Raw genomic sequence first — 25,201 nt, 5'->3', positions numbered from 1 at the left:
CGAGTTTCTTCTGCTCGAGTCTTATCGTTCTTGCGTTGAAGTTAGTTTTCAAATTCGATCATGATTTAATTCACATGGTGCTAATATGTGCAGCTCCAGAATTCAGCTTTTTAACATTTTTATGTACATATTGAAAACTTGTAAACATTTAAGTTGCAGCTTACACAGATTAAGCTTGCAGCTCCAATTTTACAACCATTTTGAACATCAAATAAAAATTTAAAAAATAATAATTTAGCAGGGAAATTAACAACGGTCATGTACACATTTGGCTGTAATTTTTGTACAAATTCATATAAACACAACTTTCTTATTTTTCAGCTACAATAAACAGTTTTACATCATTTTAAAACTCAATTTCTATGCTAGCTTTAACATAAAACTATTTTGATGGTTTTATGTTGGGGTTGTACAGCTGAAGCAAGGCCCCATTTAAAGCAGCGTGTTGAAAAGCTTAAGCTCTAAAACTTAAACTTTTTGTACGCCTTAATTATAATTTTTTAGCTGGAGCAGCAGTTCCAGCGTTCCACACGCGACGCCCCTGGTACAGTACATCATCTTTATTCCGGTCATCTTTACCAAGCTTTTTTTTGTAAACACTTTCAGCTAGCTAAAAATTTTTTCTAATAATATTCTAACTCTTTTATATTAAGCAATGCATATATTAAAATACACTTTAAATCTTTTCTTAATTTAACTAGTTTTTATAATTTTCAACGTACTTAATGATAAAAAAATGGAAAAAAAAATTTAAGTTTAACAAATTAAAATAGACAGTAGTTTATAATTAGCGTTTTGTTTTCATTAGAGATTTAAGGATTAAATCAAAAATATTGATTAATTAAGCTGAATTAACTAAGGTTTATTTATTTTCTGAAACTGGCCGGGTTAACGTGGCCCGGTTCAGTGATTTTACTGTAACAGTGATTTTTTAATCAAATTTTTTTAAGAGCTTTTTGAAATATTTGCAACAAAAACAAAGTAAAACAGTTATATTTATTGATACGTCTAATTTTCATTTGTACTTACCTAAACCAGTTTTTAATCATTTTGTTTTTAAACTTAAAAACTTTCATAATGTAATTTTTACCGAGCTAGTTGTGAAGTCGATACTTTTTCTAATTCTGGGTGAAATACACAGCTTAAGCGTCACTTTCCAACTTCTAAGAACGCTTCACGGCTTTAAAAATTCCAGATGAGATGGATCAAACCAATTCCTACAATTGTCTTTATCAGCCAATGGCGCCCATGCTTCAAACAACCTGTAGCGTTTCTAGTGTGGCAGAATGCTACGCTGACTGCACAATTCTACAAAGTGTTCTGACTTGAGCTCAATGCGTTCTCCCTCTCCATTCAGTTCCTTGTACAACTCAGCTTAAATTAACAAGTTTCTGTTTTATGTTAATGTTTGAGGTGTTGGGTTGTTGGTTTAAAGCCGTGCGGGGGTCGTTGCGCAGTATCTGTTTTACTTTGACTGAAAGTGGCGGCTGATGTGCGGTTTGACGAGTTGGGGCTCCGGGTTTTCTCTTACGCTCGCACTGCCCTGTTCCAAGACTGTTTTCGTTTGAACGGCCGTGGCTCAACCGTATGAAGGTGAGTTATGTTTTATCCGGGTCGGATCGTTATTGCATGACAAGTAAAATAATATCCTGTAGTAGGAGCAGTATAAAATTAAAGTTAAACAAAAATGTAAACAATTTTTTACAACTCAAAAATGTTCTTTAAAAAGTATATAGTTACTAATTAAATCAAAATAATTTGAACTGTTTAGTTGAATCTCAATTGTTTATTCATTTTTGAATAGTTAAAGTTTTATACTGTTTTGATAAGGTTATCTAAGTAATATCAACTTACATAAGTAAGTTAACTGACTATTGTTTGAATATACTTATAATCCAGTTCAATCATATAAATAGATTTGTCAGTGTACAAAATTTAAAAATTTGTTGTTTCATATTAATCCTTATCTTTTTATTTGGTTTATTTTCTGTTATTAAGAAGTACACTTAGCTATAAAGTTGATAAACTGTTTTCTATGTACAGTAGACTGCCGCTTAAGTAAGCAAATTGAACCCGACCAAAAAGTGCGTACTTAGCACGGGTAGTGCGTACTTTTTGATGACATAGTATAATATGAAATTTAGTTGTTTGTTTTTTTTTTCTTACAACTAGCCACATATTTTGTTTTGTTAGAGGAAAAGTACCAAACTACATTGTGTTTACCAAACATTTTCAAAGCACCAATGTGTGTACATTTAAATTAAATTATAACTTAACTATGTTGTATTTGTAGGTTTTTTAACTTTTCAATCTAGATTTATTTATTTTATAGCATTACAGCTCAAATATCATTATACATTTCACTTTTCTGCAACCACTACGTAAGTATTTAGTTTATTAACATTTAATAACAGGACTGTCACAATCTCAGGCCACTTAGACTACTCAGGATTACTCACCCAAGTTTAAAATTTTTTAAAGTCTCAGGCTAACTTAGCAGGTTGTAAACATAAAATAAACTTGAAAATCTTGATGATTGAAAATTTAGGCAAAAAAACTGGAATTTCTTAGAAGTTCTAATATAACATCCTTTATTTTGATAAAAAAATTGTACATATAATGGCACAGTTAAAAATGTAGATTGAATAGTATTTAAAAGATTTTTATTTTTCTAGTTTCATTAAGATAGTTATTAAAATTTGCTCTACAATGTTCATTAGTTCAACATCAAGCAACTCACAGTGACACTAAATCTTTTAAATGCTCTATTTGTCCAGAAGGTAGATTTTTCAAAGTTAGTGCGTACTTAAGGCGGGGTGCGTACCAAAAAAAGTGCGTACTTAAGCGGTAGTCTACTGTATATGTAAAGTCTTTGGTAGTTAACTAGGACGATGTAATATCTGAAACTGTATATAAAATTTAGGCTATACTAAACCATAACTTAAGAATGTGATTTTAACAAAATAGTTACATCAATAAGGTAAGCACCCGCATAAGGTACGCAGTAATTTTTTAATAACACACATTCTTTTGCAATTTAAGGTTTTCTTTAAGGAGTACGCACCCGTATAAGGTACACTTTAAATTTCAAAGAACCGCCGCAATTTTTTTTTTAATTGAAGAGTCCGCTAAACAGAAAGTATAGCAGGGAATTTTTGAAATTGACTATTAAAATGGTTTCATTTTAGGTATTTCGCCCACTCCGCCGGCAATTTTTTTTAATATTTTCTTTTTTCTCTTTTTCTCCACGGCCTTTTTTCTTGAAGGCCCCCTTTTTCTGTCAAATAGACCGTGAGTAGCTTAACTGCAAAAAAAAAATAAACGATCATGCGTTATATTTGTACGGTCTTTATCTGTTATGTTTTAATTAAACAACCTTGAGCTTATATGATTTAACTTATCGATGTAAAACCATTAAAGGCCACACAGTAATATTAGTTTTAATTTTTCAATTATTGACTAAGTGGTTCTATATTGATGAGGTTGGTTATAAGTGTTGAGGTTACGGCCCGTCGATTCGCACCTGTCATCTTCCAGACTGCTCTAATTTTTTTTTTAATTTTTGTCTTTAGGCTCCGTCACTCTGCTGGTCGGCACCTTATTAGTTATGACTTTATGTACGAGTAAGTGTGCTAAAGTAACTAGAAGTTAATTTATAAGATATGACAGACTAATTTTATTCTACCATTATATGAACGATAACAGGTACAAATGCTCATGAGCGACATGTCATAAATTTATGCTGAACGCTCTAACTTATCCTAGAAACTAATATTTTATCAACTTGTGTCATGGTTTAAACGTATGTACAAATATTTTAAAAGTAATTTTAATTGCTAGTCGCTACTTTGTCGTTTTCGTGCTAACTTAAAAACGCGTTTTATTTTCATGTCTCTTTATTTGTTCATGTTTTCCTATCGTATTAGCTAAAGTTGCTTTTAAACGCTGCTTTATGGTTGTGTGAAAAATAAGAATTCGAATACTTCGTTAAACGATCAAAATTATAAACGATAGAAGGAAAACAAACATTGTCTTTTTTTACTTTCAATTAAGAAAAAACTAGTTAACTTTAAGAAACTGCTAACTAAGTACCAATAATAATTTTGCAAAATCTATAAAACATTATTAAACGAAGAATTGAGTATAACTTTAAACTATAAGGTTACATTGCCAACCTTTAAAAGCGATAAAAACAAAAAATGCGACCTTAGAGTTTTCAGCTGCAAAATGTTTTACATGTGGCAACTGTGGATATTCGATTATTCAAATTCGGAAAATTAAAATTCTTTATAAGTTATTTTAAGGGTCACAACTTAAATTAGTAAGGTATATGTACTTTAGAAGTATTATTAATTATTATTATATATTAGTAAAGTATTATAAACTTGAAAAATTAAAAAGTTATATGTAGATCTAATAATACCTACAAACACTTTTTTTATTTGTAAAACTTCTAATATTTTTTGAGATATGGCTAGAATCAGTTTAAGTACAAAAAAATAGTACTATATAAGTTCTGAAAAAGTATTGAAAACTTTGCAAAAGAGAAAAAAAAACTAAGTGTTAATGAGGCTTACACACACATTTTATTTCGAATATACACTATTTTTTCAGTTGTGGCCAATTAAAACTTTTTGGTTCAATTTAAATTGTCCAAATTTGAATCGTGATGTAACCGGAATTTGTCACAAAAACACCTGGTGCAAAATTTTAATTGATTTAGCAAACCTCCAAATAAAGGCTATTTCCGATTTTTTTTCAAATAAAATCAAAATTGTAAACTGTATGAGACCCGAAAAATGCAACCTTTAAATTTTTAGCTAACAATTTATTTACGATTGTCAATTGTCACAATAACACCTTGTGCAAAACTTCAGCTGATTAAAAAACCTCCATAAAAGGGCTATTTTTTCGATATAAAAAACAACGATGTAAAGTATATGATTAAAAATGCGACCATTAACCTTTTAGCTTAAAGTTGTTTTACTGTAGAAATCCCAGTCACATTTAGCTTAAACAGTAACTAACTTAGCGCTTTTAGTTAGAAAATATAGACACGAAAGCGTGTTTTTTCAGATTAAAGTTAATTAGTAACTTTTTTCTTATAGAACTTTATTTCAAAAAATATTAAACGTTAGTTAATTTTTAGATAAGTGAAATAACGAGTATAAGTCAGTTGTTAAAGGAAGTCAATAATTTTCAAAGTAGTTTTTACAGTTTGTCAGCTTGGATAAGATATATCATACTACTTTTAAAGACGAGAACTTTGCAAATTCTCACTTTTTGTTTGTATATCTCAAGGTTTTACTTTATCAAAGTGTATTTAAGAAACTTATAAGGCATAAAATAATATGTTTATTCAAAACTGTTTACTTCTTATTGCTGATGTTCGTTTACTATTTAGCATTTAGAATTTAACTTTAATATTTTACACTGTTTAAATTTGGATTAAAATTTTTTGTTTTTACTCTAAACTTAGATATGGTTTCTTTTATGCAATTTTTTTCATACTCATACTTAGACTTTTTTTTTTTCAACGTAAGTCCTGTATAATTTATTAGAATGTAATTAGCTTTCGTATTTCGAAACATGACTCTCTTTAAAAAATTTAGTTGAATATTCAATATTAAACAATATATAATAAATTTATCCACAGTAGCTAATAAACCGAGTCAATCAAGTTTAGCAATGTCAAGTATAAAAAGTTCAAATATTTTTGTCTTCTTTTTCAATTAATGTTTGTTCATAAACCTTCTGACGAGTGTGAATGTTTCAAAAGGTCTGTCAGCTGGAGCCATGTGACCTGCACCCTGTGAAATTTAAAACTTTAAAGAGCCAGTAACTCATTTTATATAAACTTAAATTCTCTATTTAAAATACCTGTAACCTACTAATTATATAAAAAAAAACTATACTTCTTAATAATCTTAACTTAGTTCTTGTAAATCTAAAAGTTCATTTTAAGTTTTAAAGCTCAATCGAAAAATTTTTGGAACCTAAAAAAGTAATAAGCTGCTTTAATTTTGGAACAGTTAGTGTTTAAAGTTTTAAAAGTTGTTAAACCTTCACAGTTGCGAACCATAGGTTACCGAATTTTTCAAGAAACCCAGAAACATATTGATACTTGTTTTTCTTCACATACCAAGGAGATCTGTCTTTTGTTCTCTGCAACAAATTTTTTAAATAAGAGAATTTAGTTAGTTTGAAACTTATTTAATAATTTTAGAGTTACATGAAGTCACACTAGCAGTATTAGATATATTATAGAATTAAGTAAATAAACAATACAAAAAGTATTGATTTCTTAAAAGAACATTAACAAACATTTTTCGTGTAGTTGCTCATCATTTTTATAAGTATATTAACAAATGTACGAGTCGACTTAAGTAAAAGTAATTAGTATAAGAGAAACTTCGTGTTTAAGCTTTTTCAACAATGAATTTAATAAAGCATGTTTATATAGATGTATAAAAAACTTTTGCTTTAGTAGTTGTGGTATAAACTATATGAGTTAAAAAACAGTTAATTTAGACAGAAAAGAATTCAAGTTGATAAGTTGTATTTTAGTAACAGTTAACGTTGTCAAAGAAATAAATAACAAAATTATTTTTTTATAATAGTAATAAATAGAACTAACTTTTATTCCGGTTTTTGATATAAAAGTTTCTCCAGACAAAAATGGGCACACTAAATCAAGGTCACCAAAATAAAGCAAAACAGCAACTCCCTGGATTATTTGAAAAATAAAAATATGTTACTAATATAAACAGATAAAATAACTTTAACTTAACTATTTAGTTTATTTAAGTAACATAGAATCGTTTAAAACATAAAATTATAATAATTCATATTTTTATTAATAAAAATTGTTTGATAAAAGTAAAACCCAACAATTATTTAATTTTTTTATGCTAATTTAAACCATTAATAACTTATGTTTCAAACTAACAGCTTTATTGATAGTCTTTATTTGATCTGAAACATCTGAGACTGTGCGATTATAGTTTGTATGGATATAACTTCTGTTTGTAAAATTTATTCAAAAAATTAAGAGGAATTTTAATAAGTTTTAGCTGTAAAACTGTAGGTAGATAAATTATAAGTCTATGTTTCTAAGAGGTATTTAAGGTTATAAGCTAAAATAAAATAAAACAGGTGTTTGTATATTGAACTTATGGTAAATGTTTTTCAAACCTGCATGCTTCAAATTTTATATTTTTAGCATGAATTGCTTTCTTAACGTCGCTACGTTGAAAATACTCATGGTACTTTGTATTTGCAAGTTGGCATATTGTTTCTTCCTATTTTATGAAAAAAAAAATTAAGAAAGTATGGCATACTATAATGACTAGAGCAGGGTTTCTTAATATTTTTTTTTCATGAGGCTCCTTAAAAAGAATTAGAAATCCTTTTGGCTTCCTTCGATTAGATTTCTCTAAAACTCTTTCTCCACATCATCAGCTTCAGTGTAAGTTTTTTATTTTAGCCTTATATCCCTGCCCCCTTCTACAACTTATGTTTCTCAAAATTTCTTAAATTTTTCATAAAATTCAGTATAAGTTTCAGAACTACCTTTAGCTACACTTAAATCCCTTTTTTTTATCATCAACTCCAGAATATCTAGTAAACGTTTCAAATTTAGGTCTATTTAACCTCCTATGGACCCTTTACTTCTTTCTGCCCCCACCCCCCTTTAGGAAACCCTGATCTAGATTAAAGTGTCATAAACTGGTAACTATGCACAAAATGTAATTACTTCATAACAGTTTTCTTAATTTTTATACACTTATATGAAGACAAAAAATATTAAAATTATTTTGTATCAACAAAAAATAAGCTAAATTCATTAATAAGTATCAAAAGTATACTCAGAAGGATAACAAAAAATATATATACATTAATAGCTTTTTTATAGAATAACAATTTTTGTAAATTACTTAAGAACATTTGTAAACTTGATAAAAACTTTACTAGGGTGCTTAAAACAAAAATTTTTATCATCGTAACATGTTATACAACCCAAAGAACTAATCGTTAATCGATGGTACTTACAAAACCAGTGGTAAAAAAATTACTAAGGTAATTTCTAATTTTTACTGCAGTTCTTCTTGTGTAACCAGATTCCTCTAATCTCTTCAAAAATTTTTCTCCTGGTAACATTTCATTGTTCAGGTTTTCAACGGTTAGTGCCTATTTAAATATTTATAAAGTTTAAGTGTTTGAAATAAATTGCAAGAAATAATTATGTTTGTAAGCTCATGATGTAACATAAGCTAGTATTTGTGTGTCCTTGGCATGACGTTAAACTGTTCTGGTGTATGACTCTATAACCGAAAGGTTTTTTTGTACACTAAGTCCTCAGACCAAACCTTTTGAGCGTTTTTTTTTTGTCGTTTAATAAACAATAATAATATTTAAAAAATATTTCAGTTGATATATCTTACGGGCTCTTCTGCAGAGAAGTCTTCAAGTAGTTTACCGAGCTCATCGATCGTAATGTCAGATTCTGCGTTTCCGTAATCCTCGTCGCCAATGTAGTCATTTAAACCGAAATCCATCAGATCACCGTAATCATAATCATTAGAACTGTAGTCATAATCTTCCTAAAGTTTTCAAAACGAGTTTTATTTGAAAAACATAAACATACACCTTTTGTTTACAATTAGAGTTTTGATTATAGTTTTATTGCGGTTTATTGGAACAAATTGTTATTGGTCTGGCAATGTTTCACCTAAACAGTCTCTTCAGAGATCACAAACAATAATTGAACATCGTTAAAGCATAAAAATTAAAGACGATATTGAATAAATATAAATACTTTATAACAATTATTGCAATTAAAAAACCAAAAAAAAAAACAACAGTTATTAGGTTTTTAGTCAATTACAAACTGTCTTAAAAAAAAAAGTTCATGCTCTTTGTAAAATTAAAAATAAATATAATAACAACAGTTTATAATTTCAAAAATGGATGTAATTTAATACAACAAAATAAAAAGTTGATCAATCAAAGCTTTACAAAAGGAAAAAAAAAAGATCTAAATTAATAAAACAAACCGTTTTATTCGATGAACTTTCAAAAGAAATTTTGCATGGACTGTCTTGCGCATAATTGTAAATTGAAAGCGACGGATTGAGAAAAATCGAGTTCAATTTTTCTTGCTGTATTTAATCAAATAATTGTGAGAGAACACAAAACTGAAATTTTGTATTTTTTTTTTCCTTCTAAATAAATGGATGTTATCTTTTTCGATAGTTAATTTTGACTAAATTTGATACCTGAAGAGCCATAGTGTTTTACTTCAGCATTATATACGTAAGTAAAAAATCTTGAGGCATAAAAAAAAAGTAAAATTAAATATATCTTTTTTTTTTCAAATATATGTTTTGATAAACCGCTATCTAAAATTTTTTAAACTATTTAACGAACTTTATCGTTCAATAGACTTATCATAAAAACATTCGATTTAAAAACCTTATGTTAATTAATTTTGTATATATATATATATATATATATATATATATATAATGCATGTTATTTATGTAGTATGTATGGCGAATGGTATATATATTGTATGTATGTTATTCATGTATGGCGAATTTTGAGAGATTAATGAAGTAACACTATCAAAATATATTAAATAAAAGTAATCTAATCCTAAATCAATGTAATTATTTATAAGGCAACAGTTAACTCTGACTTTCGTAGAAGTTCTATATCGAATTATGCTCGACTCAGTTCATAAGTGCTTTTTAATTAAATTAAACTAAAAATTGATTAAAACTTTGTGAAACATTAAAGTTTTATGAAACATATGTACCAGTGTTTTTAAAATCATACTTTTCCAATAGTTTATGTATATATGTAAACTCACTGCTCTATAACAACCACGTTGCTTTTGTTCTGATTTACAACTCTTCAGTTTTTCGTAAAGCGGTCGACCAATGAACCCGTGGGAATAAAAATAATCGACCCTCGATTCTTTAACAACCTCCTCGCTCAAAAATGGATTTCCGAGAAGAACGCCCTGCAATACTCGGTTTATTTATTGTGTAAAATTTAACAATATATGAGTTTAACTTAATAACTACTGCAATATTCGGTTTATTGTTTGAAATCGTTATGAATAAATTAGCTAATAGTATGATTTCAGTATGTTAGTTTAGTAACAATATTTAATAAATTGCGTAAATGAGGCATGTTGTGTCAAATATTAGTGAATGATTTAGATATTCAAAATTGTTTCTGTTAATAGTATATGTTGAATTTTCATTAGTTTAGATTAAAGTTTACACTTTTCTAAGCCTTATTTTGAAAAAGCAATATATATCGCTACTATACAAACTCATTGAGAAATTTTAATAAACGGAAAAATTAAGTACTTTGACAGTATTTAAAACAGATATACCTTTAAGTTTTTTGCTATAATTCTATTTTCTTTTATTATTTCAGCTGCCAGCATTGGTAGATAAATACCAGCATAACTTTCTCCGCTCAAATACAATTCAGCGTTTTTAAATCTCGGGTAAAGCGTAAAAAAGTGCTTCAAAGCTTTTAGTAAAGATTTCGCTGTCTGTGAGATGAATTAAAATTTTATGTTGTACAGTATTTTAATATTTATTTAAAGGAATAATTTCTATTTTATGTAAAAGTTTTCAATGTTTTAACTTAATGTTTTATAGAAAATGAAAGACATTAATTTACAACTTTAGTGTTTATTTCAGTACATTTCCACAGCAAATCAGATATAAAAATTAAAACTACAGTTATTGCTTAATTAAGACTTTGATTGCTTTTAATTGCTTAAAAATTTGTAAAAACAAAAGTTTTTTAGTTAAAGCTTAGTTATACAAACTTAAAGTAAATACCAACTGTTGTATTTAAATATATAAACAACCTAATAAAATTTTGATTGTTTTGTTTCATTGCAAATTTATAAAATATGTTTTATGTCGTTTTGACAGTTTTAATGACATTATAATCTTTTTTAGCTCAACGAAAATAATTAAAGAATTTTTGTTACTTCCAAAAAATGTTCATAGTATTAAAAAATACAAAACAGCAACTACATATATGTTGCTCTAAAAACAAATTTACAGCATAAAAAGTATAATTAATTAACCCTCTCATCATTGATGTCACTAGCTATAGTGTTTCCTTTCGTGTAAGAAAAGCCAGTACCAACGGGGGAATCTAAATACAAAGTGGCACCCAGTCGGTTCCAACTGCTCTTGTTCGGTTCCAACACCTTCTTTTCTGAGTTGTACTGTTTAATGTAAGTATAAAAAGTCATAAAAATTGATAGAAAATGGAAAATGTAGCTTTAATTCGAAATTTGTTAGACTTAAATTAAAACTTTAGAATAAATAATAAACGTTGTTAAAAACTGATAGTTTGTATATCAACAAAAAAGTTACTATACTTACTAAAAATTAAAGCCTACTAACTTAAAAATTAAATACTACTACATAAAATTTAGCACCAACATTAAATGGACCATTTTCTTTCATGAGACCGTACAAGGAGCTACAACCCGGACCACCATTCAGCCACAAAATGAGTTTTTCCTTACTTCCGCTTTCTGCTTCGTTTAACCTGTGTGACGTCATAGATTATTGTTTAGAAAAAACGTTCGTATTAAGTTTTAAAGCTTTTCTTAGTTTTTCATTTGTTAAATTATTGTTAATTTCAGTAGTTTACACTATTTGGTGCTTAAAATATAGTATTTGAATTTCATTCAACTAAAAGATTAAAGGAAAACTATTTAGTGAAATTCGAAAAAAAAAAGTAAATGCTCTAAGTTTTTATTTATTTTTTAGTATAGTGTAGTTCCTAGATTAATATAAAATCTAACAGTTAAAAACTAAATCTAAGTTTTTTACTTTTAGTTAAACCTATACAAAAAAAAGTATTTTTGCACTTTTAATTTCGATTAAACAAGTATAAAAAAAAATGTTAATTAGTTTTTGGTCAAGTTTCTTGAGTTTAAAAATGTAATAGTCTTATATGAATTATGTATAACTAATTACCAGTAAAACAACTGGTCTCCGTTACCACTGTCCAAGTATCCAGAGTACATGTTAAATTCTGGCATCTTTTGAACGCCTGGAAGCCAGGATATTCTGTCATTCCTGGATGTTGTTTCGGGATTTATAGTTCTGGAACTTGTTTTATTCGCAAACAAAGCTGCAATGACAAGAAGCATCAACAAAACACGTGACTTCATTATTTATGATGATCAGATAAGTATTTTGTTTTCTAAACTATAAACATTTGTTAATGAAAATATAGTACTTAAGTACTTTAGAGCATTGTAAAAATAAATAAAGTTGATTACTTTAAAAATATCAAAACCTTCTAAAATCATAATTTTTTATAAGTGAAAAAGAATAATTTTCAATAGTAGTTCATACATGCAAAATAAAATATATTGTGGTCATTAAATGCTTTTGACCAATATTTTGACAAATACTCATTTCTTAAAACAACAAACTTAAATTTAAACAAATTTGCATAAAATCAATTTAATCTAAACCTTCAATGTAAAATCTAAATCATAAGCTACTTATTTTTATCAAAAAACTTTGTTTGACTCGATAAACAAGATCTTGATCTAAAAATACTTTCTCATTGAAAAAGCAGCAGTATAAGCATTTAATAAGGTTTTGTTTTAAATGGTTTCATAAAGACGTATGTACTATTTACATCAGGGTTTCCCAAACTTTTCTCAAAGGGCCTTTTAAAGAAATAAAAAAGCAATGGTCCTCTCCAACAAAACTACTCAACAAATTACCATTAAAAACGTAATTACGTAATTTCATTTTTGTTTGCTCTCCATTATCGACTTCAGATATCTAATGTAAGTTTCAAACTATGACTTCATGGCCACCTCGTGGATCCTTTACAGCTTATGGCCAACTTTGGGAAACCCTGATATAGATTTTTTTAAACTCTTAAAGTAAAAATAAAAATAAAGGTCAAGCGGAGGAGAAACTCTAAACATTGATATTACCCAAAAAACAAAAATAAAACAAGGTTGAAAAGAGCTGTCTAAATTATTTTGGTTATAAATAAATAATGATAATAATCGTAATTAAAACAAGTGTGTATAAAAAACTAAGTAAATTAAAATTTTATTAAAATTTAACTAACTTTTTTCGAAATATTAGTTCCATCAAAAATTGTTTTTAAAGATTGGCGATTTAAATCAATGGTTCTACCGAATGGTCTATAAAGTAAAACGAGAAAGTGTCGATTTTTTCTTTTAACAAAACCCTTAGCTCAACTAAAGATATACCCATTTGTCTACTAACACTGTCTAAACATTTAACAATTATTAATTAATTAACATTAATTTATTTTCTATTTAAAACTTGTGCTTAATTTGATTTGTTTTCAAGTTTTAGCCAGTAATTAATAACTGCTAACACTTTTTTACACATGACTTTAATGTATTATTGACGAGCTTCTATTGAAAATTTAACTAAAGAGATAATTGATCGAAATACTGTTTATAAGATACATTTCTAAGGAAAAAAAAATTTTTTATAACCATAATACTAACATACTTTCATTTCCACTACAATTAACACAGTTTTCTTCATAATAATATCAACTTCCCTAAATTTCTTGTTTTATTAAAGGTTACTGCAGAAAGTACTCTATTTTCAAACTAAGAAAAAAACTGTACTACTTAACTCAACAAAACACACCTCTGGTTTTATTAATATAAAATTATTAAACAATTTCAAATATTAAAACAAAAAAGACTTTAATTATTTTAACAAAGTCTATGAACACATATAATTTTCCAACTATTAAATGATAATACGTTCAGAACAAACGTTTATTTGGTACTAACGAGCTCTCACTGCTTAGCAGCTCTTCAGGTACAATAATAAACAAAACCTAAAGCACTTTATATATACAAAGAAAGGAAGGTAATTAAAAGTTATTATTAATAATTTAATAAATACATATAAGTATTAGTAATTATATATAGATATAAGAAGGTAGTTAAGGGTGATTAGTAATAGTTGATTAAGTATCTATAAGTATTAGTAGTAATTCAACTAACTTAAAGTAGCTTGAAACACAACATGAAAAAAAATTAAGAGCAACTAATCAAGTAACTAGGTACTTGTTAATACAAATTTTAGTTGTGATAATCCAAAAAGATTTTTTAAGTTACTGTTTTTAATTTAAATAGATTAATTAAAAAAAATTCTTGTTTAATCTTTTAACCCAGTGTTGCATCATACATAGAAGGCTTCAATGTGTTTGCCATTGTATCGTTTCTATTGTTTATGTTTATATTAATTTATTTTTTCAAGAATCTATTTTACAAACTAAGTTTCGGTCAAAGACCTCGTCAGTGCTTAAATAAATATAAAAAGCGATCTCTTTATTTGTTTTCTTATTTGTAAAATAAACCTCTTGAAAGAATAAACTCATTATTTCCCCTCCAGTAGTTGTGATCTCTTTATTTGTTTTCTTTAAACCAAAATATAAAGTAAGTTTATGTTTATATATAAAAAATAAGATTAACTTTGCAAAGTTGTTGGCTTTGGAAACAGTATGATATATTTTAAGCAGCTAAATAAAAATAAACAATTATTGTTTTTCTTAACAACTGGCGTATACATGTTAATACACTTATCTGAAATAAAATAAACGCTTTAAAATCTTTTTTTAATGATAAAGTTTTATTATAAGAAAAAATACTAAATCTACAAAAATATCCCGCCTATGTTTTTTAATAACAAGCGTTTTAGTTACAGTTTTAACTAAATGCTATTGGTTTTTTTTCAGTTTATGAAGTTGATAATAACTTCTCGCGAGAATAAAACTAACTTCTGCTTTTCTAAAAGCTAACACAATTTATTTACAGCGATGGCTTCTAAATGTTGTCTGTTTTTATACATGTTAAAGCTTATAGTAATTTTATATCACGATACACTTGAGTAAGTAATTGTAATAACTAAAATTAATCCTTTTTATTGCTGAGAAATTCACGATGGTATTAATATTTTTTATTTTTGTTTAAACTTGTTTAATCGAACTTGTATTGTTGTATTGTATTATAATGTTTTTATAAAGTTTAAAACTTTAATTAAAGCATTGTTGTAATACTCAAATAAATTTTCATAAATAAATATTTATATAATAATGAACACTTTAGTTTAATTAAACTATACATAAAAATGTATAACACATATTACACTTCTGCTTCATAAATGTTTTTCGTAATAAACTTTCCAACAAATAAAAACATAAACTTACTAGAACATTTTTTAGCAAAATGATTGAAGATTAAACATAAATATTAAGTTCAAAAACAAAAGAACTATTCAAAAACCTTGGATTTTAAAATTATTTAATTGGTATAAATCTTGTTTTTGTTGGAAGAGTATAGAACTTTAAAATTTCACTGCTTTAAGAAGTTTATAATTTTGATTTTATAAAGCTGTGAAATTTTTTCAGATACAGTTACATAAAATGAGCTAGTGGTGCATTACTAAATTATGTAAAAAAAAAATTGTAGTCTAATGATTAGAAACTTAAACTATGAGCTTAAAAATTAGGTACACATTCTGTCTTGTTTAAAAAGATTGAAATATATAATGTTGAAACTGCTTCGAAATATTTCTCTCACAGATTCAAAAGATGTCTATTACCAGTTAGTTTCAAGCCTCACATTGGTGAAAAGTATAGACAAAGTTCATTATCATTCAACAAAATATATAAAGACAAATTATTATTCTCTTAGAGTAAACAGTCTTAAAAGTTCTAAATTCTTATCCTATCTTGGTTGTAAAGTATGAGAGGAAATTTCAAAAACCTCAAAAGTACATAACTATCTTATAGTATTTTAACTTGAACTAAAAAATGCATTATTTATAAATAAATAAAAAAAATCTTTTTTTATATAATATGAAATATTTATAAACTATACTTTTCAAAGACTAATCAATAGTGGTTGTGTTAACTGGCAATGAGCGGAAATGGTTTGGTTATAGTTTTTAAACATGCATAACTTTCATTTAAATTTAGTTGAATTCTATTTCTTACAATTCAATATTTTATAATCGTATTTTATGATAAAATCTTTAATTTTGATAAGTTTTAAAACTTAGAAAAACATTTTAGAGCATTCGATAAAACTCAAGATGACTCAGTACAGTTTCATTGGCAAAAAGAGTAGCAATCCTATAGAAACATAAGACTAGTCATGTTAATTTCAATATAATTAATTTCTAACAGTAATATAGTTTATTTCTCGTTAATTAAAAATGTCAATTGCATTGAAATTTTTCAACGTTAGTGAGGAAGACCCTTGTTATGCAATGTTTAGTCTTTGCAATAAACTCATTAAAAGATGTAATGCTAATTCGTACATCACTTCTTCCTTACTAAACCATTTGAGTTCAAAAAATCAAAGAGAAATTTCAGAGACTAGAAAATCATCATCATCATCATCCGTTAAAGCAGTCAGCGATAGTTCGTCCCCAACTCCAAAACAAAGGAAGCTAACAGCAATGGACAAAGCTAGTATATTGATAGTTATCGCCCTCTTAATCAATGGAAAATAAACGATCACAAAGCAATTAAAGTTTATAAAAGAAAATATGAACATGGTTGCTTTGGAAAATTAACCATTTTTAATTATTAGCAATCAAGGTTCTTTAGACCTGTTGGCTGCTTTAGAGCCAGGTTACTTGATTACGAGCACCAAGTAGTTCACTGATACAATGCTTTCTCAGATTTATGAAAGTTTGTATATAAAAATACAAACTGAGTTATCTGAAGTTAGTTTTTGTCGTTTACAAGAGACATTTGGACAAATTCAAAGACAAAGACCTCATATTTTTCTTTAAAGCGCATTGGTGAAATGAAAGCTTTAAGTACAAACACTGAGCTTTGCACTGTATTGAGATAGAACGTTCTCACACTGGCTTTAATATTTGTGAAAACAAAAAGGAAATGCTTGAACATGAAAATTGAAATTTAACATGAAGGCTGGTATGGTGTTAGAATCCTTTTCAACACCCTGTTTCATTTACACCCTTCAATTTAAAGTACACTGTTTTCAGAAAGTAAATAAGTGAGTTAATAGCCAAGGTCCGTCAAACTATTGGCCACTTTAACCATTCTTCTACAGCGTGCGAAAAACCAAAAAAGTGTAGGTCACTTTAGGTTCATCAGTATTAACGCAAAAAGCCTTGTTATTTAAGCAAGATGTTGAAAAAATAAAGAACTAAACCTACCTAATGCTGAAAAGATTAGAAAAATTAAAAACAAGTGTCCACAACTACGTGGCTAACAACAAGTTTAAACCTGAAAATACTCTTCCAGCTGATGAATAGAAACTTGTTAGCCTCCTTAATGAAATGCTCGAACCTTTTTATATAGTAACGCAGATTTGTAGTAAAAACAACGCAACAAGTGTAGTCTTGCATGTAGCAGTACTAAAAAGGTTTTTAATCGTAAAGCTAATAGTTCACCAGGTCTAGATCAAATTAGTTCTACAATGAGGCGAGTAGAAAATATAGAAGAGGATTTTGAAAGAAGGTTTTATACTACTGATAACAGCACACGAATAGACATTCATGATAACAACTTGTTTTTACTTACAACAGTTGTTGATCCACGGTATCGACTTCACTTTTTCCCAGCTAATTTTAAGCAGAAGGTTGTAAGGCTACTGAAATTACAAGTAAAAAATCATAGCTCTCGTGAGACTGGCCAAAGTGGTCAAGTTCCTTTAGTACGGCATAATAAATTTAAAGCTCAAATACCTACAAATGATGTTCACCAAATTTTTTTGTCGTTCCTTTCTATATATAAATCGGAAAGAAGTGCAAACACTTACGAAAGTGAGCAACAAAGTCTAGTTGATCAGGAATTTGAGACATGATTTAAAGCTTTTTTGGCTGAAGGAAATTTATCTGCTGAAGAAAATAAAGAAGCTGAAGTCTTGTCTTGTTGGAACTCAAACAAGATAAAATACACACATCTTGCCAGGTATGTATGTTTATTTAAAAAAGTTTATTTTCAGAAGCTGGTAACTTGTACGAACTAAAACGGAATCGATTGCTTCTAAAAAACGGCAAAAAACTTTTATTTCTTCATCACAACTTGAAAATAAAGAATATATTTTTTTTAGCTTAATGACATTGATATGAATAAACAGTGTTAGCTTAATTATTTACTTTTGTATATGTAAAAAGTTGCTAAATAAGTTGTAAGTAGAAGTTTAATGTAAAGCCTATCATAGAAAAAGTTCATTATGTTTTTAAAGCATTGAAACATTTAATTAAATTTTCCTTTAGGTCATACAAAAACAAAATTCAAAATTATTCGTATAAGTAGCTTGAAATTTAACATTTAAACTGAGATTTCGTATAGGTAGATTTTTTTTGTTTTACAATATTCTTTTTCCTAGTATACAAATAAAACTTTTAGACGATAAAATTGTGTTTTTTTTAATATTTGTATTAAATAGGTTTTACTAACTAATTGTATATAAATAATTAAGTTCTAAAAGTTTGTTCTCTATTGAAACTACATAAAACTTAAAACATTTAGATTCCGGATCAGGCCAAATCTAAATTTTAAAAATTAGATACGGAACAGGGTCTGGTCGGATCTTAAAATAGAAAAAAGACTCAGAACCGGAACAGGTCAGATCTCAAATAGTGGATCAGGTAAATCACTAGTGTAGAGTTAGATTTTTTTTTAAATTTTGTCTTATTCTCTAATTGAAATACATATTTTGGCATAACATTTAATCTTAGCTAAGAGTAATTTCTTTACTTAAAAACTTAACAATATGTATGATATTTTAAAGTATTATAAAGTTCTCATGAATTTCATCTAAAACATGCTGGTTTTATATTCATTTGTAAAGTTTAACAATATCGGAATCAAAAATTGGTTTAGTTTCAAATGAAGTTATAGATAACACAAAAATTAAACCATATAATAAAAAACCAATTTGTCGTTAAATTTAAATACTAAAGCTTTCTAAGTTTTGTTTATGTTTCGAAAAAGGTAATTAAAATTTTTGTTTACCCTAAATTGCAGAAAATATATACGGTGCAGACCTAGATTTAAGTAAGTGCGCCAGTAGTGGTTAAAAACTTGTAAACGCTTTTACTTGTTTTTACCAGCCCTTAACGGAAACCTCTGTGCTTTCAGTTGTTTAATTGTTGTCATTTTAAGTGAATATACTAAATAACTGAAAATTAATTAGAAAATACGAAATTTAGCCACAATAACTTTTTATTTGATTGGTTTAAACAAGATTATTGTAATACACGATGTACCTCACGGGCAACAGAACTCGGCTTCAAAAGCCGCATTTGGTTTGCCGACCTGTGTACTAAATTATTTTTCTCCGTTGTGTAAAATTTTATCTATGATATGTTTAGTTTGTTATGTATAGTTTACCAAACTAAGATGTGTATTTTGTTTTAATTAAAATTAATATCTATACATTTTAGCTAAGTATTCTCTCATCAGCGTCTAAGCTAATTAACTCAAACATTTTTTTATTATCTACGCATATTTTTAGATAATAATAAAGTATTTTTTCTAATCAAAACTTTAAATTTAAAAATATCAAGTCCTCTTATGACAATTTAAAATCACCTAGACTGCTAGAGTTTTTATAAATTTCAGTAATTAAAACCTAGACAGCTTAAGTTGTCTATTGAAAATAAAAATAAGTTTTCTAAATAGCGATGCAAATTGATTTTAATCTTCTAGTGTATTTATAAGTTATTCTATTTAAAACTGAGACGACAGTTTATTTTATAGCCGCTTGGCAGCTATGAAATAAAATTTAAATTTATACAATTTTTTTAAATGTTGTAGCACATTAATAATATTATGAAATTATTGTAAATCGTTTAATAACTACACAAAAAAACTTTTCAATACAAACTACGTCATAATCAATCTAAAAAAAATAAATGAAAAACCTATCAAAAAATAGCTCTCTTTGTTTGTTTATGAAGTTGAAATAAAGTCTGTACGATGAAGCCTCCGATTTTAGTTCTCATTTTTTTGCTTTTCCGTGCCAGAGGACAACTGCAAGGAGGTGAGCCGGCCGGTGAAAAAAAGTTTCCCTTCGCGGTTGAAATTCACAAGACTGGTTGCAAAGGGTCGTTGAGGTGCGTTTGCGGAGGCAGCATCGTTGCGCCCAGCTGGGTGATAACTGCGGCCCAGTGCGTCAGAAAAAACGGTCAAAACAGAGAAGTTTTCGTTGTTGCGGGTCGGGAGAGCGAGTTCAGAAAAGTGGTCGGGCCGGAACAGATCGAAATCTACCAGCATCCGGATTTTGACGATGACGCAAACAGCGACTTGGCCTTGCTTTTCCTTGAAACACCGCTTGCTATGAACGATTACGTGAACAAGATCGAGCTGCCGTCTGAAGAAACTATTGGAGAGGGAGACAAGTGCGTTATCTTGGGTTGGGCGATCATTGGAAACAGTGTTAAAAATCAAATAGAAGGATCAAGCAATATAAATGATCAACATAATGCATCAAGTAGAAGTAGTATGAATAATCAACATGAAACATCAGTTAGAAGCAATATGAAGAACCGAAATATATTACAAAGTATTAGTAACATGATTGATAAATATGAAGATCATGATTACATATCAAGTAGAAGGAAAATAAATAAGCAATATGAAACATCAAACAGAGGTGATATAAATAACGAATATGAAGAAAGAAGCAATATGAGCATTCAACCGTCGGTTCAACTCAATTTTGGCAAAGTGTACGTCGACGGCGTTTCGGAACGCAACATCTATTTCAAGTACAACGGACTCTACAGTTTAAAAGGCCAACACGGCTGCCCGCTGGTTTGCAGGAACTCAAGCGGAACGCACAAGTTGTTCGGTGTTTACCAGGGAAATATTCCAGGAGAAAAGACAATGGTCTTTTTTAGAGTGCGACATTTCAGAGATTGGATCGCCAGTAAACGAGAGGAAGTTGAAGAAAAATTGAAAACGGAAGATAGCAATGTCGAGTCGGTGATTACGAGTTCAATTCTTTTGACGGGAATTGTTGCAATGGTGGTTCGCTATTTTGCAGTTAACTATTTGTTTTAGATAAAAATGAAACTAAGATTTCTTAATCTTAATATTTGATTCTGGATTTTTTTTTGCTACAGTACTTGAAAAACTATTATTTAAAGTTTAAATGTAATAGATTTTTAAGTTATGTACGTTTAAAAATTCTAGCTTTATATTTTCCCAAGTCATCTAGAATTATTATTTAACCTTGCCTTTAAAACTCGGCAACGATTAAAATCTTGTTTATTTCAGCAAAAATACTGCGATATTTATTTTTATATACTAAGAATTATTTAACATCGGCGAAAACTTGCACGGTTGAGAAACAAAGGTTGAGGCTGACTGATGAGTCCTCGGCATAAGAGAGTCCAGGATTCTGCTCTGCAGACTTTTGCCGATGTTTTTGTTGATTTTAATTATAAGAGTAATAAGAATATAACTTTAACATCAATGAAATAAAATTTGTTTTTTTTTAATTAAAGTAAATAAGAAAACTATTATTTTTTAAACTGTATACACTCTTTTTTAAATTCATTACTGCTAATATTAATAATGTAAAATTTATTATGGACACCACACCTTTTTCGCTCAAAAATTTAAATTTTTATGATCATATACTTTCACATTTTCATTGTTGCCCTTTTCACAAGAGCAACTCTGATATGCAACAAAAATGTCAATAATAAATCAAAAAGGGAGAAGTTGTAGAACTACTATAAATATATAACATACTTTCTTCTTTCAGATATATAAAACTAAAATGAGTATAAGCATAAACTGTAGAGCATAACATATATTAATGTACAGATCTGTGTGCTTATAAGTATAAAAAACTTTAACTACTTGGTATTTTATTATATTTAAAATTATGTACAGATTTATGTGCCTAAACTATGTAGTAAATTTTTATACATTTTAAATATGTAAACTTACAATAACTAGTTGTTACAGTAATAATCGCCAGATACATGTTAGAGAGAAATAAAATGAAAATAAATAAATATAAATAAGTAATCACTTCTATGAAATACAATAAATATTTTGAAAAAATAAAAAATTAATAAAAACTTAACAGTTACTTATTAAATAATAAATACACTAGTTGATAAATCACAATTAAAAGTAAAAAAGAATAAAAAATAAGTTTTAACCTTGTATGTTCAAAAAATGATTTTACTTTTAAAGTAAACCTAACAATTAATTAATGAAAACTAAAATCATTGTAAATGACTAAATCACAAAACAAACATAAAAAAAAGTAAAATACAATAACCCCTCGCTTATTTACGCACATTGTGTCCACAGAAAAAGTGCGTAAAGATACAAGAGATCGTAAAGATACGAGAGGTACCAAATATACTTACTATAATGGCTGTTTTTTGATATTGCCTCTGATTAAAAGTAGACTGGGGACTTTTCGACTTTTAACAACTTGTTTACTTTATTTAAAAATATGAAAACAAAAGATGAAACTGTATGTATTAAAAAAAAAGATTTAAATATATATAAAATAATAATACTTGTAGAAAAATTTTACCAATTTTAATAATAAGAAGATTTGATCTTTATCTTTGTTTATTTATTTGTGACTTGTTTGATACATAACATTTATATTCTATTTTACTGTGCAAATTCAATTTATAATTAAGCATTTGTTTACAATTAAGAAATGGTGTGGTGCCTATATTGAAGTTTGTTTCTATAGCCTTTTACAAAATTATGCATTTGGTGCTGTAATTGATTTCTTATTTTGAACAACAATATATAAAATATAAGAAAAATATTTGATAAATTTTGTTTATGTTACTTCAACTTTTTTTAATTTGACCTTTGTATACTTAAGGATAAACTTATCTTGCATTGTATTAAAGATATATTAATTAATTTTTTGAGTAGGAATAAAATTTCATGCCATAAGAATGTGAGAAATTATTTTTTTCTTAATTTAAAGGTATACAAGGAGGGGTGTTAAGACACCTGAGCTATAAAGATCAAAACCATAGAGTACAATAGGCTTCTTATGGAAGGCACAAACTAAAAATAAAAAAATATTAATTTCATCAAAAATCATCACTTGTGTTTTTCAAATTATTCACTTCAAATTTTTGAAAAGTCTTCCTTTTATTATTAAGAAAATTTCTATTGTAAGAATTTTAAAGTAAAAAAAAAAAAAAGTTTTTAAGTTGTCTTTTTATTTAAGAAAATAAAAATCTGATAAAAAATATCTAACTTATTCCTCATGTTTAATGTTGCAGATTTATGATTTATAACTGTTTTTATTACTAAATGTCTGAAAAAAGAACTTCCTTGACAATCAAGTCAAAATTTGAAATATTTGAAGAGTTATTAAAATTTTTATTTTTGAGTTTTTTAAAATTCTAAAATGCGTAACGTCACGATAGCGCGTAAAGATGCAAGAGGTCACTGTAAATAAGAAATGTACAAATAAAAACTGTAGACTTTTGAAAAATAAAACGATGACCAAAAAATTTACACTCAAACCCAGTCAATATAACAACCATAGGCTAGTCTTTAGAAAACAGAGAGTAAAAATTTTTTAATCTAAAAATAATTTAATTTCATATTATATAAAAAATAATAATTTTGACTCTTATATAGTTGGAATATATATTTTTTGATTTAGATTGAAATGCTATAAAATAGATTTCTTATTTTACTATTTTTGAAATTTTCTCCCATACTTTACATCTAAAGTAGGATAAGGATTTCGAACTATAACTATAAAGACTTGTACTTAAGGAAAATAGTAATTTGTCTCTTAATATCTTGTTAGTTAATTGTGAAATTTGTCTATAATTGTAAAGTTACACTTTAACACCAAACATTTTCAAAATAGTTTATTTGTTTTTAAACTTCATATTGATATTAAGTTTTAAAAAACTCACTAAAAAAGTTTCAAGTATTTTTATTTCTTTATTTGTAAAATTTTTTTTACCTTAAACATTTATGACGTAGATATGTAATATATGTTATATGTCTTTTTTAACTAAAACTTAGTTTTTTATTACAAGCTAAATATGTACTGTATCAAAAGCCCTTAACCTTTACAACAATGCCATATAATAATCCACTGAATTTAAATCTTTTCATATAATAAAATAACATAAGTCCATTTAAACTAACCAAAAATTTAATTACATCATTAAACCATCGAAAGTTTCTCAATAATGAAAGTGATCTATTTTAGTACTTAATTTTTTAATATCTACTTAAGTTTATTGTGCTATAAAATAAAACATAGAAGATTTTTGTTAAAACTAACGTTATAAATACAATTTCTTAATTTTTAAAAATGCAAAAGTTCACTTTTTCTACGAAATTTTATTATTATCAAATTTATAAATTGTAGAAATTCCAGTTGCATTTAGTTAAAACAGTATCAAATTAGTCATTAGGGCTGAGTTAGAAAAATATAAGCAGTATATTCTTGTAGATTCAATGAATAATTGTTTCACCCTATTAAAACTTTATCTTTAAAAACTTTAAACATTAAAGTATTTGTTGAGGTTCAGATAAGTGTATCAAAATGTATAAGCCAGCTGTTAAAGGAAAACAATAATCTGTCAAACTAGTTTCTTTAATTTGCAGCTTGGTTAAAATACATCATACTGTTTTAAAAGCCGACAACCTTGCAAAGTTTTACTTTTATTTGTTTATATTTGTTTATCTGAAGTTTTTACTATATAAGATTAGGGTTAATGTATGCATTTGAGTAAGGATAAACAAGATACTATAAGAAATTATAAAATTAATAATAAAAACGAGACTCAATCAAGAGTGTTAGTTGAAAACTGCATGTATATGTAGCAGTAGCGAAGACTTTGAAGCCTTATATGTATGATGCAGAAATGTAGTGGATTAAAAGATTAAAAAACAAATTATTTTAATTAATGCATTCAGATAAATTAACAAGTTACAAATTATAATTTTAACAAATATTTTTGAATTATTACTAAATTTTTTTTAACAAGTGCGTTGTTACTTATTTAGTTAATTGCTTTTAATTTTTTTATAGTTGTGTTATAAGCTACTTAAGTTACGTTTATTACAATAGGTTTGTTTCTTAGTAAAGTCATCTGTTAAACAGATT

The sequence above is a fragment of the Thalia democratica genome, chromosome 5, assembly GCF_965202585.1.
Source record: "Thalia democratica chromosome 5, ktThaDemo2.hap1.1, whole genome shotgun sequence".
In the NCBI taxonomy this organism is placed as follows: domain Eukaryota; kingdom Metazoa; phylum Chordata; class Thaliacea; order Salpida; family Salpidae; genus Thalia; species Thalia democratica.
The sequence above is the reverse complement of the archived record's forward strand: the minus strand, read 5'-3'. Positions refer to the sequence as shown.